The sequence below is a fragment of the Triturus cristatus genome, chromosome 1_2, assembly GCF_964204655.1.
Source record: "Triturus cristatus chromosome 1_2, aTriCri1.1, whole genome shotgun sequence".
NCBI classification, from domain to species: Eukaryota; Metazoa; Chordata; class Amphibia; order Caudata; family Salamandridae; genus Triturus; species Triturus cristatus.
This window is the reverse complement of record NC_140580.1, coordinates 1122597151-1122616056: the sequence shown is the minus strand read 5'-3', so window position 1 is coordinate 1122616056 and position 18906 is coordinate 1122597151.

Below are 18906 nucleotides of genomic sequence, written 5' to 3'. Positions count from 1 at the left end.
TGCTGGTGCTTGTAGTGTTGTGGGCAGTGGACACAACCATGTTACCTCAGACAGTGGGGAAGATATCGGTCATGTACCTGTGTCATCGTCCCCTGTAAGTGGAAGCGCAGTGGGCTGGCCCAACGTACGCCACTCCAGCATTGGAGTATGAATAAATAAGCCGGGGCTCTGGGTGTGGTTCACTTGTGAAGTGTGAAGACCAACGAGTGTGCCAGAGCGGCGGGCCTCGCCCTGCCACGCGGCTGCCGCCATGACCGCGGGCCTCCTCGACACAGGCCCCCTGCGAACACAGCGGCACAGCACCGCAGACTTATGTCTGTACAGACTACTGCCTTCAATCTACACTGTGGACAGCAGGGATCACAATTCAGATGGAGTGGCGATTGCAGATGACGCAGTCCAGTAGGCAAGACACATTGCTCCCGGTGCGGCCCACTCGGACCATGCATCATCGCAGGCTGCGTACACGCTGAGCGCCAGAGGTACCACTAACTCAGTGCACCACAAGGCAATGCCACGTGGCCTTATTAAGGCAGAACTTATTAGACAAAAGACATTGCTACCAGTGCTGCCCACCCGGACCACGCATCATCACAAGAGTCCAGTAGGCAACTAACTACAGCATCCCTGAAACCTACACAATATCCTTTTAGTGTCCTGGCTTCAAGAACTTCCTTTATATCAGTTATAGCTTTACTACAATGACCAAATTCATCTTGCAAGTCCAAATGAACACTAAATGGCAGTCTACACTGCGGACAGCAGAGCTCATATTTCAATTTCAGTTTAGATTTTTTAATTGCAGAGTGAACTGTACTCTATATCCTCTGATTTTGTCAGGGGGAAGTGACAAAAAGCATTCCTCGATGTCTGAGCTGACTACTGCCTTCGATCTACACTTCGGACAGCAGGGCTCACAATTCAGATCAAGTCACGATTGCAGATGACGCAGTACAGTAGACAAAAGACATTGCTCCCAGTGCGGCCGGACCACACCAAGCATCATCGCTGGCTGCGCACACGCTGAATGCTTCTGATGCCCCTACCTCAGTGCAGCACAACTCATGGACCCTTTATGACACAATATTTTGTGTATAATTTCACATCTGCTGTCCTACCTCAGTGTATCACAAGTCATGAACCCTTTACGATAGAATCTTTTCTGTATGATTTCATTTCTTGTACCCGTCTGTAGGAAGGTGGATATCTGACTATGGTTACCCCCAAATTTTTGCCTAGTGTCTAGCTGGTTTTTCGACTTAGTTGGCCTGAGATCCTGCTATTCAGGATCTCAGCCTGGCTGTTCTCTCTTTAAAATGGACTCCATGTACCCTAGGTACATACCCAATTGGTTGGATCACCCTGTCAGCCCCTGTACCAGTGTACACTAGGTACCCAGGGCATTGGTGTACCCAAGGCCTGCCAAGGGCTGAAGCATGTATTATGCCACCCCAGGCTTGGCCTAACAATCTGACACAACTGGCTGATCACTCAGCTGGGGTAAGTTGGTGTAATCACCTCTTACTTAGGTGTAGTATACCTATACCTAACCTTAAATGGGACACCTGGTAACCTATAAGTCACTCCTATGGCAGGCCTTAACAATCCTGAAGGCAGAGTGCTTGGTTCCATGTGAGATGGTGCTCTGGCATGAGCTGAGCCTGTCTGCAGTGGTCGGAACAACTTCCTTCTACTGTTTCCAGATATCGTCATACCATATACTCTTAAGTGCATTATGAACCTCGCGGTTAAATGCTATCTTTGGTTTGGCTTTATCAAAACATGTCGAGTAAGGTGTCATACGAATTGGAATACTAACCCCTCGCCAATTCTGGCGACGGGGTTAGCATTCCACCCTTCTAGAGGGACACGACATGTACAGTACCTGAAACCCGGGTAAAATCAGACATAGCCTCAGCTCCACAAAATGGATGCTGCCACCACAGACACAAGTCTGCCCTCCTGCTGCTGGGAGTCCTTCCAGCTTGGGAGGTGTGGACAAAGGGTTTCCTGCCAGGGGAGGTGCGTGCACCACCCCAGACAGGATTTTGTGTATTGGTCAGGTAGGGCTTGAAAGAAACCAGACATGCCTGTGGCTCACAAGGAGCCTCGGTGCATATGCCAGTTCAAACCGGTCCTGGGGCACACCAGTCCCGGGCCTGGGGCGAGCTGGACAAAGGATTGGGGGTGTACCCACCCCCCTTCCTGGTCCCACCCATAGGGAGGGACCTAGCAGGTAGTCCGGCCCCTAGAATCCGCTTAAAGGTAGGAGCTGTGTCCTAAGACTTCAGACATCCTGGAATCAACTTAACACTAAGAAGAAGACGGGAACTTCGACGCTCTGCTGCACAGAGGACTGAAGCAAATCTCCCCTGTGGTCAGGGAGTGACCACCTTGCTAACGCAAGCACCATCCAGTGAATCAACGTCTGCTTTGCCGCCGCCTCCCGCCGGAGCCCGAGCCCAGAGACTGACAAGACCTGGACCTCCAGACCTCTCACCGCCCGATCCACAGTCCCTGAAAAGAGGAGACCCGTGGAGGCACCGAGACACGTGGAGCCAGCCATCTTGGAACGACTACGACAAGCTGACAAGTGCAACAACCGAGGCTCCCTCCAAGTTGTGCTTTGGGATCTGAGAAGCCCAACACCCGAGCAGCATCTGCACCAAAGGTGAGCCCTCCAGCATCTCCACGATCTGCGTGGGGCCCTTCTGCATTTTGCCACTCGACGCGCCTAACCGGTTGCTGGCCCGCTGGCTAGTAGCCATCTTGGCGACGAACTCTACAAAATACACCGCTGGTCTGGTTGCTCCAGACTGGCCCTTGCTCCCCTCCAAAGGAGCAGTCCTTCTGACCTTGCTGGTCAGAACCATCAGCTTATTTCATCTCCTACAACAATTGCTTTTGCCAAGGCTTGTTTGCTTCGATCAAGTCGCCGACGCCGCCGACAGCGAGAGCCTGCGTGGGACAGCTCGTGAACCGACTCCTGGACGTCGTCAACCTCCAGGGACCACGTGGCTGCAGAGACAAGCTACACCTTCCTTCCTGTTTGCACCCGACATTGCCTGGTACCCACCTGGTGCCACGCCGGTCACTGGCTAGTGACTGTGAACACTGTCCCCTCTGCTTACAGGTCTTCAACATCTCCGATCCACTCTTGGATCCACTGCATCTCTCCCGGACCGACCGCCTGCAGCATCTTTGTCTTCAGGCTCCACGGAACAGATAGAAGAAACCCGACGCACTTCGAGGCCTATGCACCCGCTTCCTGTGGGTGAGGTAAAGCTGGCACACCTGTGCCCAAGTGTAGTATTACATCTCTAGTGCCTGTGTTCCAAATCTTGAGTTCCTAGTCCATCCGGAAGATCCTCTTTGCAGTAACTTTGTACTTTTTACGCACCCATTGAAACCTATGGGAGCACGCGTGTGACTATTTGCTCTGCACACGCCACCCGTGGACCTCCTGGTCACTAACTGAAGTTAGCTCCTTGTAGGCCCAGCGATTCTAGAGGCCCTAGGCCTTTTCCCTTTTCTGTTCGTGGTACTTATACCACTATTTTAGTATATGGTTCGAGTGGCCACCAGGGCCTATCCATATAAAGTGCAACTTCTGTGTATTCTGTGATAATCTTGTTTGACGATTTGTGCTCCTGTGCTCATAAAGAGACTAGGGGTTACTTTGAGAAATAAATACATATATATTTTGAATATATATCTGTGTGGTGTCCTTTCATTGGTATAAAAGGGGGTTGCATTTGGTAAAACAGCTGGCTTAACACGCTTCACGAGTTTAGCCTCAAAGACTGCTTAGCCTACGCTACCACTAGGGCAGCTAGTCCGAAAAGGTTGACTTACAACCACACCATAAGGGTTGCTTGTCATGGTACAAGGTTATCACTTTAACTAGTGAGCATCATATACCAGGCCAACTTCTCACATTGGTGAGCAGCGGTTGGATTTGAGCTTGCTGTGTTTTACCATTGTAATCTCTTGGTTACCAATTGAAAGATCACATAGGTACCTGTAGGTACATATAAAACAAGATTAGATATACATAAGTTCTACTGAACTTAGTTGTTGTAGAGCAAAGGGAGTAGCACACCCTGACTACAACTACTAGATAGGTTTAGTAGGTAAACACAAGTGTAGGTAGATTGCAACACATCCACCCACACTTAAGAGCAATGGCCGGGGCAGAGGGGTCCACTGTACCCATCTCTGTTGAGAGTGACCCCCAGAGGGCACCATCCAGCTTTGCTACCCTTAATCAGAATGAGCTCAGGCATTTGGCAACTCTTAGAGGCCTTAAACAGCCCAAGAACCCTACCTCTGCTGAGCTCAGAGAACTCTTGCAAAATGATGAGAATCAGAGAGAACTCAGGAAAGCTTCCCAGTTAGCCCCCTTAGGGTCAGGAACAGGAGGCCCCCCTTCTGAAGATGCTACAGAGGTACCCAGTTCCAATAGCCATCCCTTAGATGAGAATCATACTACAGGGGAGGAAAGTGGTGAGGATACAGAAAGTAGTGATGATGAAGGGAGAACTAGCCCAGTGCCAAGTGTTATACTTGGCCCAGCTAAACTAAGGCTATTGGGGATTGACAGTGGGTTTACCCCATTGGATCTCCCCAGTGGACTTAACACAGGGCTTGGGAGGCAAAGGAATCGCTCAGGTGACTCCAATGCTTCCCATGGCTCTAGAGGCTCTCAAGGTCACTCCAGGAAAAGGATGACCACCCCTCAGAGGAGGGAACACGAGGCCAGAATGCAGGAAGCCCAGCTGAGGATCAGGAAGCAGGAGCTAGAAGTAGCCCTGATGGAAGAAAAACTGAGGAAGGCTAGGCAACCTAGAGAGAGTGGGTCTATACCCACTGGTGGCAGCATTGTCCCTAAGGACAAAGATAGGGTCTTTGATAATAGGAACCTGTCTAAGGTTGTGCCCCCCTACAAAAGTGGGGATGACATCCACAAATGGATAACTGCTCTTGAGAGAGCCTGCAAAGTACAGCAGGTTCCTGAAGACCAGTGGGCAGCAATCCTCTGGCTCTCCTTTGAAGGAAGAGGCAGAGACAGACTCCTCACTGTTAGAGAAGAGGATGTCAGAAACTACAGAGTCCTGAAGAGTGTTCTGGTTGATGGGTTAGGCTTAACCACTGAACAGTACAGGTTAATGTTCAGAGACACCCAAAAGACACAGACTCAGGACTGGTCTGAATATGTTGAATGTGCCACTAAGGCTTTGGAGGGTTGGTTGCTGGGAAGTAAGGTATCTGATTATACAGGATTGTACAATTTGATGATGAGAGAACAGATTTTAAGTAACTGTCAAAACCAGCTCCTCCATCAACACCTGGTAGACTCAGATTTGACCTCTCCCCAAGAATTGGGAAAGAGGGCAGATAAATGGGTCAGAACCAGGATCAGGCCTAAGAATCAGGGTGGTGACCAAAAGAAAGATACCACCAAACCTCAAGAGAAGGGAGGGAATAAGGCAAAAGAGAAATCTTCCTCAGGGCCCCAAAACTCCACACAGGGTGGTGGGTCCCAAGCTCCCTCCTCTACCACAGGTAAAAAGCCTTACTGCCATGAGTGTAAAACTCCTGGGCATTGGAAAACTGACAGCAGTTGCCCAAGGGCTACAAACAAAACTGTTCCTCCAATTACTCCTGTCACACCACCTATTACTGTCAGCAGTAATCCCCCAGGTGGTGGGAGTGCCCCCAAAAATTTGGGTGGGTTTACTTGGGGAACACAGGGGGACCCTGGCTTAGCCAATTCCCCTGCAGCAGATACTCTTGTCTGTGATGGTGGCATGGGGTTTGCCAACTTCACTGCCTGTCCCAACACTTTGGGTAGGTACAGACAGGAGCCCTACATCAATGGTACAAAAGCTGAGGCCTACAGAGACACTGGAGCTAGCATCACAATGGTGGCCCATTGGCTAGTTCCCTCTGAGCAGCTTTTGCCTGGTTTCTCCTACCAGGTGACCAACATTGATGGCAAACAGAACAGTCATCCCATGGCAGAGGTATGTCTCAGCTGGGGAGGTGTCACTGGCCCTAAAAGGGTGGCAGTGTCCCCAACCTTGCCTGTAGACTGCTTACTGGGGAATGACTTAGAACTCTCAGCTTGGGCTGGAGTTGAACAAGACACCCATTCTAAAATGGTAGGCCTTTCACAAAAGGGTAGTGGGGTTGTGCCATTCACAACCCCTGTCCAAATAGATTTCCTCCCTGGAAAGGTTGGAAGGGCAGTGGTAGCCACAGCCCAGGCACAGATAGACTTCCCTGTAGAGACTGACAGAGCTGTGACAGTCACAGCTCAAACACAAACTGAGTGCCCCCCTGAAAAGGTTGGCAAGGCTGTAATGGTCTCAGCCTATACTCAGACTGACATAGGTGTAGTGAAGCCTGAAACTATGGATCACTCCACACAAACAGAGAGTAGTGGGGAGGAAGAAAAGTCTCCCTCTCCCCAGACATTAGGAAAAAGTCAGCCTCCTCAGGGAGCTGACCTCACCCCTTGTGAAGGAACTGCCCCAGAGGTAGCCAGGCCTGGCCTGGCAGAGCCTCTGATGTCAGTGGCCCCTTCCAAGGTGGGACCCAGTCTGGTGCAGGTAACCTGCCTCTCTCTACCCTGCCTCAGTCAGCCCAGGGCTGCAGAGGTCACGGAGGCCAGTGGACCCCAAGAGGGCCCCTGTCCACAAGAACCCCCCCATCAAAAGAATGAGGATTGCCTGGCTAGTAGCCCTAGTCAGGTGATGGGTAAAAACATTCCTGAGGGATCTCCTTTACAGGTAGTTAGGGACCTCCCCCAGAGGGATTCTGTTGGGTACAGGCAAACATGGGACCTTAGGGCCCCAGACCTGACCTGTCCCTCCAGTAAGCCCACAAAAGGGACCCAGCCTCCAGCTTTAGGTAGCCAGAGGCTGACCCTGAGAGCACAGTGCAACTCAGTTAAGGAAAGAAAGGCATCCATGGTGGAGGATGATTGGAGGAAGCTGAGGCTTCACTTTGAGGACACTCACTTCAGTACTCCATCTCAACACCAGCCTTTTACTTTGCCAAGACACACCAAAGGTAGAGATTCCCTATGGTGGAGACCCTCTGATACCCTTAGGGTGAGGGATTGCTTAGTGGACCATGAGACAGGGGGTAACCATGCCAGTGCTGGTTCCTCCTTATATGGCCACTTGGGCAATATAGGCTTACCTGGTCAAGGTCAGCCTTATCTCCCTTCGTTTGGGGGGGGTTGTGTAGGAAGGTGGATATCTGACTATGGTTACCCCCAAATTTTTGCCTAGTGTCTAGCTGGTTTTTCGACTTAGTTGGCCTGAGATCCTGCTATTCAGGATCTCAGCCTGGCTATTCTCTCTTTAAAATGGACTCCATGTACCCTAGGTACATACCCAATTGGTTGGATCACCCTGTCAGCCCCTGTACCAGTGTACACTAGGTACCCAGGGCATTGGTGTACCCAAGGCCTGCCAAGGGCTGAAGCATGTATTATGCCACCCCAGGCTTGGCCTAACAATCTGACACAACTGGCTGATCACTCAGCTGGGATAAGTTGGTGTAATCACCTCTTACTTAGGTGTAGTATACCTATACCTAACCTTAAATGGGACACCTGGTAACCTATAAGTCACTCCTATGGCAGGCCTTAACAATCCTGAAGGCAGAGTGCTTGGTTCCATGTGAGATGGTGCGCTGGCATGAGCTGAGCCTGTCTGCAGTGGTCGGAACAACTTCCTTCTACTGTTTCCAGATATCGTCATACCATATACTCTTAAGTGCATTATGAACCTCGCGGTTAAATGCTATCTTTGGTTTGGCTTTATCAAAACATGTCAAGTAAGGTGTCATACGAATTGGAATACTAACCCCTCGCCAATTCTGGCGACGGGGTTAGCATTCCACCCTTCTAGAGGGACACGACATGTACAGTACCTGAAACCCGGGTAAAATCAGACATAGCCTCAGCTCCACAAAATGGATGCTGCCACCACAGACACAAGTCTGCCCTCCTGCTGCTGGGAGTCCTTCCAGCTTGGGAGGTGTGGACAAAGGGTTTCCTGCCAGGGGAGGTGCGTGCACCACCCCAGACAGGATTTTGTGTATTGGTCAGGTAGGGCTTGAAAGAAACCAGACATGCCTGTGGCTCACAAGGAGCCTCGGTGCATATGCCAGTTCAAACCGGTCCTGGGGCACACCAGTCCCGGGCCTGGGGCGAGCTGGACAAAGGATTGGGGGTGTACCCACCCCCCTTCCTGGTCCCACCCATAGGGAGGGACCTAGCAGGTAGTCCGGCCCCTAGAATCCGCTTAAAGGTAGGAGCTGTGTCCTAAGACTTCAGACATCCTGGAATCAACTTAACACTAAGAAGAAGACGGGAACTTCGACGCTCTGCTGCACAGAGGACTGAAGCAAATCTCCCCTGTGGTCAGGGAGTGACCACCTTGCTAACGCAAGCACCATCCAGCGAATCAACGTCTGCTTTGCCGCCGCCTCCCGCCGGAGCCCGAGCCCAGAGACTGACAAGACCTGGACCTCCAGACCTCTCACCGCCCGATCCACAGTCCCTGAAAAGAGGAGACCCGTGGAGGCACCGAGACACGTGGAGCCAGCCATCTTGGAACGACTACGACAAGCTGACAAGTGCAACAACCGAGGCTCCCTCCAAGTTGTGCTTTGGGATCTGAGAAGCCCAACACCCGAGCAGCATCTGCACCAAAGGTGAGCCCTCCAGCATCTCCACGATCTGCGTGGGGCCCTTCTGCATTTTGCCACTCGACGCGCCTAACCGGTTGCTGGCCCGCTGGCTAGTAGCCATCTTGGCAACGAACTCTACGAAATACACCGCTGGTCTGGTTGCTCCAGACTGGCCCTTGCTCCCCTCCAAAGGAGCAGTCCTTCTGACCTTGCTGGTCAGAACCATCAGCTTATTTCATCTCCTACAACAATTGCTTTTGCCAAGGCTTGTTTGCTTCGATCAAGTCGCCGACACCGCCGACAGCGAGAGCCTGCGTGGGACAGCTCGTGAACCGACTCCTGGACGTCGTCGACCTCCAGGGACCACGTGGCTGCAGAGACAAGCTACACCTTCCTTCCTGTTTGCACCCGACATTGCCTGGTACCCACCTGGTGCCACGCCGGTCACTGGCTAGTGACTGTGAACACTGTCCCCTCTGCTTACAGGTCTTCAACATCTCTGATCCACTCTTGGATCCACTGCATCTCTCCCGGACCGACCGCCTGCAACATCTTTGTCTTCAGGCTCCACGGAACAGATAGAAGAAACCCGACGCACTTCGAGGCCTATGCACCCGCTTCCTGTGGGTGAGGTAAAGCTGGCACACCTGTGCCCAAGTGTAGTATTACATCTCTAGTGCCTGTGTTCCAAATCTTGAGTTCCTAGTCCATCCGGAAGATCCTCTTTGCAGTAACTTTGTACTTTTTACGCACCCATTGAAACCTATGGGAGCACACGTGTGACTATTTGCTCTGCACACGCCACCCGTGGACCTCCTGGTCACTAACTGAAGTTAGCTCCTTGTAGGCCCAGCGATTCTAGAGGCCCTAGGCCTTTTCCCTTTTCTGTTCGTGGTACTTATACCACTATTTTAGTATATGGTTCGAGTGGCCACCAGGGCCTATCCATATAAAGTGCAACTTCTGTGTATTCTGTGATAATCTTGTTTGACGATTTGTGCTCCTGTGCTCATAAAGAGACTAGGGGTTACTTTGAGAAATAAATACATATATATTTTGAATATATATCTGTGTGGTGTCCTTTCATTGGTATAAAAGGGGGTTGCATTTGGTAAAACAGCTGGCTTAACACGCTTCACGAGTTTAGCCTCAAAGACTGCTTAGCCTACGCTACCACTAGGGCAGCTAGTCCGAAAAGGTTGACTTACAACCACACCATAAGGGTTGCTTGGCATGGTACAAGGTGATCACTTTAACTAGTGAGCATCATATACCAGGCCAACTTCTCACACCGTCCCTTACTGCAGCACAAATCATTGACCCTTTATGATTGAATCTCTGTGTCTGATCCAATGATTACTCTTGTACTTGTTGCCAGCACCACCCATTCCCGGAGGGTTGGCTTATAATCACCCCACACGCATCCACCACAGACGTCACTGGACATGTGACCCTGGTAATAAATATGAGTCAAGCGCACGTGCCCGTACCCAGTTCCACTATCTATCTGTGTCCGTGTGTTCATTATGTATGCAACATGCTGCCCCTAGGCCCTACCACATTACATAGTGCTCTGAACAGCGTATGCAACCATCTTACCTTTGACAGTGGGGGAAAACTTTAGTTATGTAACTTTGTCTCTGTCATTGTACAAGTACGTACGTCATCATTAGAATACTGCAAGCACAGTGTATAGTGAATTTATAAGTGCTTGAGGATCATCGCAGTGATTGTATAAGTACATATGTTGGCGCAGCCTAACTCCGACAACAAGCTTGTGTCTATTTGGCTGCCCTCCATGTGCCAAAAACTGAAACTTCAACTTTCCATGGCCTTGTATTGCTACAGCTGCAACACTCCACTGAATGTGCAATAAACATTCATATCCACACAGATGTCTCATATCCACCATCTTTCTTGTGTGGAACTATGGATGAATATAGGGTCAGTAATTCCCCGCACCTCCCATGTTGACCATATTGTTGGACTTGGCTCACAGAGTGACACTTTGGATTTTGCAACCCAGGTGACGGTAGCACTCCAACACGGACACCCGCATCCAGTGTTGTCAGATTTTTTAAGCTTTCTATAGCCCAAAGCCAACCAAAAACTAGCCCAAAGTAGCTTAATATTGCTACTTTAGGGAAGGAGGGGCAGGGACAGCGTCAAGCAGGCGGTGAATGCATTGGAATTGATGTTGCAGCAGTATGTCAAGTAAATATTTGTCTAATAAAGCGCTTTAACATACTACTTTGCTGGAGCGTTGTATATATATTTATAATCTGGCAACTAGCACAAACCAAAGTTTTACGACACAACCGAAAAATATAGCCCAATTGTGCGTGATCTAGCCCAATCTGGCAACACTGATGCCACAGCCACTCCCTCACGGCTGGTATACACCCACACCACACCCATCCAGCACAGGCGTCACAGGACACGTGACCCTGCTAATATAAAAGACTGGGCGCACGTGCACTACGCCATTTTAGAGTTTAGAATACATGGCCTCACTTCTTTCTGAGTTAGTAGCACCGCAAGCACTGAGCGGGTGTACAACCTGCGATGATGATAGGTGCACTAGTATGTCCTCTGCCATGGCCATATCAAGACTCAGTACCCAATGTGAGACCTATTACCTTCCAGAATGGAGCTGAATGATGTGAAGGGTGCCGTGACCGCGAAAAGGTGAGCAGTGAGGCCTGGGTGCACAGTGGCGGGCAGATACCTCTGGGCGGCGGGAGAGCATGTGGTGCAGCAGCCTGGATGCAGAAAGGCTGCACAGCGATTTAGGCATACGCAGTCGTATTTACCCTGCCATTACCCTTTCTTATTGCATTTTGAACAAGTTTTCCAATAGCAGGACAGTTTTTACAGCCGGCCAAATGTCCATCACTCCGACATCTGTAGCAAAGTAGTTGAGTTTTTCTTTTTTCATACTTTCACCCTGAAATTTACCATCAAATTTGGCCAAACTTTCCTTTCTCTGTTTTTTTTTTAAAGAGGTAAGGTGTGTTGGGAGCATCGAAGCATGCAGACACAAGCGTGACATTCCTCTCACAGCTCGTGGCTGTCTCGTGTCGCTTTGGGAATGTTATGTTTTGAATGTGAGAAGGTTGGGAGGTAGAAGTTAATGGGGGTTCAGTCTTTCTTGCTTTATAATTGCTGCTTACAAAACATGTTCTGAGGATTAAACCACATCAAGAGAATTACCGTCTCTGTCTTTTCATTCCTGCATACTGGTCTTTCCTACAATTACTAATTCTGTACTATCTTTCAGATGTGGGACCTTGAGGGTGCACTATGTCCCAGGACATGGTTGGAGACACACTGGTGACACAAAGGTGAGCTGCGAAGATTTTCTCCAGTGTCACTCTCTCACACTTTCTCTCTCTCTCTCTCTCTCTCTCTCTTCCTCTCTCCTTTGATGGACTCATGACGCACAATCTTATCTTGCTTTTTATCTAACAGACTGATTCACAAATTGACGTCCATACCCCCCCAACACCACCAGAGCTGAACACGTGTAGAACCTGCGATGATGCGTGGCCATCCTGGTAATCAACACCCATTCTGAATTGTGAGCTCAGTTGACCGCATGTACTGAGGCTGAGGAGGTTCCTTCGGCACGTGGTTGACTCTCTTCGACACACGCCGGTGGCGGAAGGTGAGCAGAGAGGCTTGTTTGCGCAGCAGCAGGCACTCACCTCTGGCCAGTGGGAGTGGATGGGGTGTAGCAGCCTGGATGCGCAGCGGCAGCTCTGGATAGTGGGAGTGAATGGGGTGCAGCAGCCTGGGTGCGCAGCGACTGTTATACACCTCTGGGCAGTGCAAGTTTATGGGCTACAGCAGACTGGGGACCATAATATCAAGAACGGCGATAATATTATCACCGCTTTAGCGACAGGAAACTGCCGCTAAAGTGGCGATAAGTGGCTTGATAATATGCCCTTGAGAATTCCCATAGAAGCCCAGGTTCTGGTGTGAACGACATCAAACCTGGGCTTCTATGGGAATTCACAAGGGCATAATATCAAGCACCTTATCGCCGCTTTTGTGGCAGTTTCCTGCCCAGCGGCTGTCAGACACCTCTGGGCAGTGGAAGTGGATGGGATGCAACAGCTTGGGTGCGCAGAGCCAAAACAGAGAATTACACGTGTGCACTTGTTTATAGTCTGCAATTACTAATTCTATACTATCTTTCAGATAACTAAACTTGAGGGTGCAGTATGTCCCGGCACGTGGTTGGAGACACACCTGTGACACAAAGGTGAGCTGCAAAGATATTCTCCAGTGTCAACACTCCCTCTCCATCTCTTCCCTCCTCTCTCTCTCACACTTTCTCTTTCTGTCTCTTCCTCTCTCTCATTCTTTTTCTCTCACTTCCTCTCTCTCTCTCTTCCTCTCTCTCACACTGTTTCTTTCTCTCTTCCTTGTATCTCACTCTTTCTCTCTTTCTTTCTTAATTTTTCTCTCTTCCTCTCTCTCACTCTTTGTCTCTCTCTCTTCCTCTCTCTCACTCTTTCTCGCTCTCTCTTCCTCTCTCTCTCTTCCTCTCTCTCACACTGTTTCACTCTTTCTCTCTTCCTCTCTCTCACTCATTCTCTCTCTCTGTCTTCCTCTCTCTCTCTTTCTCTCTCTCTCTTCTCTCTCACACTGTTTCTCTCTTCCTTGTATCTCTCTCTTTCTCTCTCTCACTCTTTCTATCTTTCTCTGTCTTCCTCTTCCTTCTGTCTTCCTCTCTCTCTTTCTCTTTTGCTCTCTCTCTTCCTCCCTCTCTCACTCTTTCTCTCTCTTCCTCTCTCTCACACTGTTTCTCTCTTTCTATCTTCCTTGTATCTCACTCTCCCTCTCTTTCTTCTTTGCTGGACGCATAACGCACCATCTTATTTTTCTTTTTGTCTTGCAGACTGTGATTCACAAATTGTCGAGGGATGACACACCATGGCTGTACATAGTTTTATTTGTTGTTGTTTTCTATTAATAAAATATTTTACACACATAGTTTTATTTGTTGTTGTTTTGTTTTAATAAAATGTTTTATATGTAAATCCATGCATGACTAAGATTCTTATTTGTCCAACCTCACAAGCATCTTTTCTATTAAAACTGCAACACCAGCCGATTTGTTAGGTTCCACATTTAAAAACGTTCCTGTCACTGTTTGTGGGGGGTGAGCGGGGATGGCGGACAAGCAGCTGCTGCTGGGGGATGTCGGAGTACTGTTGGGCATCTGACCTGCATCATCGTTGCCTCCATTGCATCTCTTCTCAGAGACCTGCAAACCGGCGGCCTGGCTCGTAAAAGTGCGGGCCCGAGAAGTAGCACCGGAAGAGCTGCGAGCCCACCAGTGGTTCGCAGAGGGAGACTTGCGGGCCCAAGAAGGTTGTTGATGGTATGCTTGTAATGTGGGAAAAGGGTGCGTTACCTGCTGATGTGGGTAGAGGCAGCGTGAAATGGGTATCTCTCACAAACAGAGCTCCGGTATGTTTTCAGAAATGCCTCGGACAGATGCCAGCTGACGGACTGAATCACAAAATGGCTTTTCAATGCCCATATAGTAAGACTTATGAACAGTTCGTACCCAGGCTCACAGAGGGACAACTGCAGCCTGTCCGCTCAACTCACAGAGGCAGCACTACGAGCAGTCTGCTCCCAAAGGAACGGCAGCATAGTAGCTTGCAGAGGTACAGGCACAGCAGCGTACTAGCTCTCAAAGGTAGACAGTTGCAAGCTTCTAAAGGCATACCTCCGAAGTGGTGATGTTGGGCACAGGGAGCGTGAAAGGGTTATCTTCCAAATAGTGTCCTGGAGTGGAAGTCGTGCTTCCTGGTGCTCACCTATTTGTCCTTTATTGTTAATAAATGTTAAACCTTCACTGCATTACACAGAGCTCCGCTATATTAAATTGCCCCCGAAACCTTTCTTTTATATTTTCACTCGATGTGAGGGACAAGATGGCTGCTAACACTTCCTGGTTTCAAGTGTTAGCAGCCAATCAGAGGACACTTCCTGCTTTGAAGAGTTAGCAGCCAATCAGAGGCAAGCTCGTGCTCAAGAGGAAGGCACCGACCATATATATATATATATATATATATATATATATATATATATATATATTTGTTTTTTTTTTTCCATTTAATATCTCAAAAACTATCAAACGGATTTACACCATTTCAACAAAACTGCGCTTTCTGGACCAAGACCTTTCTCCCTGCCAAATTTGGTGTAATTCCGTTCAGCAGTTTGACCTGTAGCCTTGTCTAAAGTTTCCTATGGAAAATCCATTGAGAAAACACTTTTTCACCCCCCCCCCATTTTTTCTCAGCCCCCCCTTCACCAATCACCCCTAAACTTTCAAGATAGGAGCTGATCAAAACAGAGAAACGTTTTTGAAAATTTTGTAAAGAATCGTCAAACGATGCAAAAGTTATAAGCAGATGGAGAGCTCCAGGAGGGGGGCCATGCAACCCCCCTCCCAACATGAGTGAAGCCCCGAGACTACGAAGACCCCAGCGGGCACCCGCAGACCCAGCGAGCTCCCGCTATTATTTTTTAAGAAATGGCCCCGGGCCCTAGCCCACCCCGGGATCTCATTAAAATAAAACATGAAAACCCGCGACCCCAGCACGAATTACGCCGATTTAAAAAAAAATTGGGAGTCCTTCTGGGACCCCCTGACCAGGCCTAGGGGGTCAGGGTGTTTCTACTCTGCCCCCTTTTCTTGTTTTCTACCTTTGTTTCTCTGTTTTCTAGCGACTCGCTTCTACCGAGCCACAAGATGGATGCCAACACTTCCTGGTTTGGAGTGTTGGCAGCGAATCACAGTGAAGCTCGTGCACGGGACTTAGGTTCTGCCCAGATATCGAAACTTTTATTATTCTAATTTCTCAACAACTACTGAATGGATTTACACCATTTAAAAAAAGGTCGCTGTCTGACCAACGCACTACCTTGTGCCAAATTTGGGGTAATTCCGTTCAGTACTTTCAGCTGTAGCCTTGCACAAAGTTTCCTATGGGAAATTGATTTTTTCACTCTCATTTTTTTAATTTCTCAAAAACTACTTAACGGATTTACACCATTTAAAAAAAGGTCGCTTTCTGAACCAAGCTCTACCTTTCTGCTAAATTTGGGGTAATTCCATTCAGCAGTTCAGGCTGTAGCTCGTCGCAAAACTTTCTATGAAAATGAACATGGGGAAAACGGGACCCCCCTTTTTTCTCAGCCCCCGCTTGACGAATCACCCCCAACTTCCAAAATAGGAGCTGACATAAAAAGTGTAACTTTTTGGAAAATGTCATAAAGATTCGTTAAACGACGCCAAAGTTATTAGGAAATCAAAAAATGTTTTTCTATGGAAACTAGGTTGTAACTATAACTACCTACTGGCGACCGCCAGTAGGTAACATATATATATACATATATATATATATTCACTGAAAAAAACAGAGGTTTCAGGGATGTTAAAGTGAGAAATTAGCATTTAAAAAACCTCAGAAATTCACTGAAAAACCACAAGTTTCAGGGACGTTATAGTTAGTTGGATATTTCACTCATACAAAACCGGAGAAATTCGGTCATTATAGTTAGTTGTTCTAACTATAACTCACGCCCCCGCAATGCACTGCTGATGACATCACATATTACATCACTCATGACATGGTCAGTGACATCACTGATGACATCACTGATGACATCTCAAATGACATCACTGATGATATCACTGAAGACATCATCCAGTGACTGTGTGTTTCTGTAAAGTATAAATATGATATATGTATATATATATATATATATATATATATATATATATATATATATATATATATACATATATCATATTTATATTATATAAGTTATATATGCCAAGGTGTATTGGAAAATGAGTGGTTGTTTAAGTGTCTGAATGGATGATTTAGTAGGTGCGTGACTGACTGTATAAGTGGGTAATTAAACATGTCTTACTGAATGCGTGGGTTGATGACTACACTGTGTGAATGTCTGTATCAGTCTGTCAGTTGGTGTGTAAGCAGCTGCATTGGTTGGTGAGTAGCTACATGAGTGTCTATATGGTTTATTGATTGGTTGTCTGAGTATCTGTATGGGTGCCTGAGTGTCTGTATGGGTGGGTGAGGGTTATGTGACTCTGTGCATAGATGTGCGAGTTGGGGATTCACTGGGTGTACGGCTTCAAGAGCGCATCTGTGAAGGGATGTATGGGTAGATGAGTGTTTGTATGGGTGTGTTGGTGAGTGAATGAATATCTCAGTGGTACATGTGTTAGTAACTACATATGTGAAAGGCAGTATATGTGAGTGTTGGACTATATCAATGACTATATGTGAGTGAGTGATTGTGAGAGTGGCTGTATGGATGAGTGTGTACTTGGGTCAGTGATTGTATAAGAGAGTAAGTATGTGTTAGTATCTGTATGAATAAGTGAGGTGGTGTATGTATAACTGTATAGGTGAGTAAATGGGAGTGTGATTGATTTTTTGCAGGACTGACTAGGTGTGTGAGTAATTAAGGGTGAGTGGCAGTGTGTGAATATCTGTACAGGTGTATGAGTGCATATTTCCGTGGCTATATTGATGAGTGTCTGTGTGTATGAGTGACTGTATAGGTGAGTGGATGTGTGTGTAGACCTATGAATCAGTGAGTGGGTATGTACTAACTGGTATTGGTGTGCCTATGGTTTTGAGAATGGTAGTCTGCATTTTAAAGGGGGTGTATCAAAGGTTATATTAGGGTGTGAGGAGGTGCATCAGATCATGTGGATGATGTCATCAGTGATGTCATCAGTGATGTCATTTGAGATGTCATCAGTGATGTCAGCAGTGATGTCACTGACCATGTCATGAGTGATGTAATATGTGACATCATCAGCAATGCATTGCGGGGACGCGAGTTATAGTTAGCACAATTAACTATAACGGCCGAATTTCTCTGGTTTTGTACAAGTGAAATGTCCAACTAACTATAACGTCCCTGAAACCTGTGGTCTTTTCAGTGAATTTCTGAGGTTTTTTAAATGCTAATTTCTAACTATAACGTCCCGAAACCTCTGTTTTTTTCAGTGAATTTCAAAGGGTTTTTAAATGCTAATTCCTGACTACAACGCCCCTGAAACCTATGGTGTTAATATACACACACTATACCTAATTAAAGTTCTAGTGATTATAGTTCCATTCCATTCACAGATCATTTGAGATGTCATGAGTGATGTAACTGACGATGTCATGAATGATGTAATATCTGAGGTTATTAGCAGTACATTGCGAGGGCATAAGTTATAGTTAGCTCAGGTCACAATAACTGCTGAATTTGGCTGGTTGTGTATGAGTGAAATCTGAGTCTAACTATAACGTCCCTGTACTCTGTTTTTTTCAGCAAATTTCTAGGTTTTTTTAACGTTAAGTAAGATGCATATCACAATGGATGGTGGGGGGTTGGAAGCAGGGGCTGGCCTGGCATTGTGCTACCCTACCCAAGCTTGCTGCTCCTGCCTCCCCTCCTCCTAGCCATCCATTGTCCAAGTCCATGTCCCTGCTCCCTTATTACAGCCCTGTGTGGCCATTGTTCTGCCACTGGCCTTCCCGCCTTCTCTGAACAGTTAGCTTGCTGCCCCATCCACCTCCTCCCTATCCTCTTTTATCTGAATACCTGCACTAGCTTCCTCCCTCCGGCCATGCATGGTCTGATGTGTAGCCACTGCCCTCCATTTAGCATGATGTCCCAGTCCACTCCTCCTGCCCTCCATTGCCCAATTTGATGCCCTGTCATTGACCTCCTGCTTAGCCTCCGTGCTTAGCTTGCCGTCCCTACTCTCCTTCCCCCTGCCCTCCGATGTCTGTGTGCATGCCCCTGCTCCATCCTTTCTGCCCACCATGTTCCATGGACCTGCCCTTCCTATCTACTCTTGAGTGTTCTGTTGAGCTGCCACTCCCCTTCCACCTGCCTAGCATTGTCAGATGACTGTAACCTGTCCCTGCCACCTCCACCCTGCCTGTCCACGTTCCATGCCCCTATACCCTTCCTCCTGTCCTCCATGGTCCATCTTACTGCCACACCCTTGTGCCCTCCCTGGTCTGTTGTGCTGCAACTGCTCCTCCTGCCTGCCCCACCTGGTCTGTTGTGAGGCCCCTTCCCCTGAACTCTCTTGTCTGTGCCCAGCTCCTACTCCTCCCTTCTATC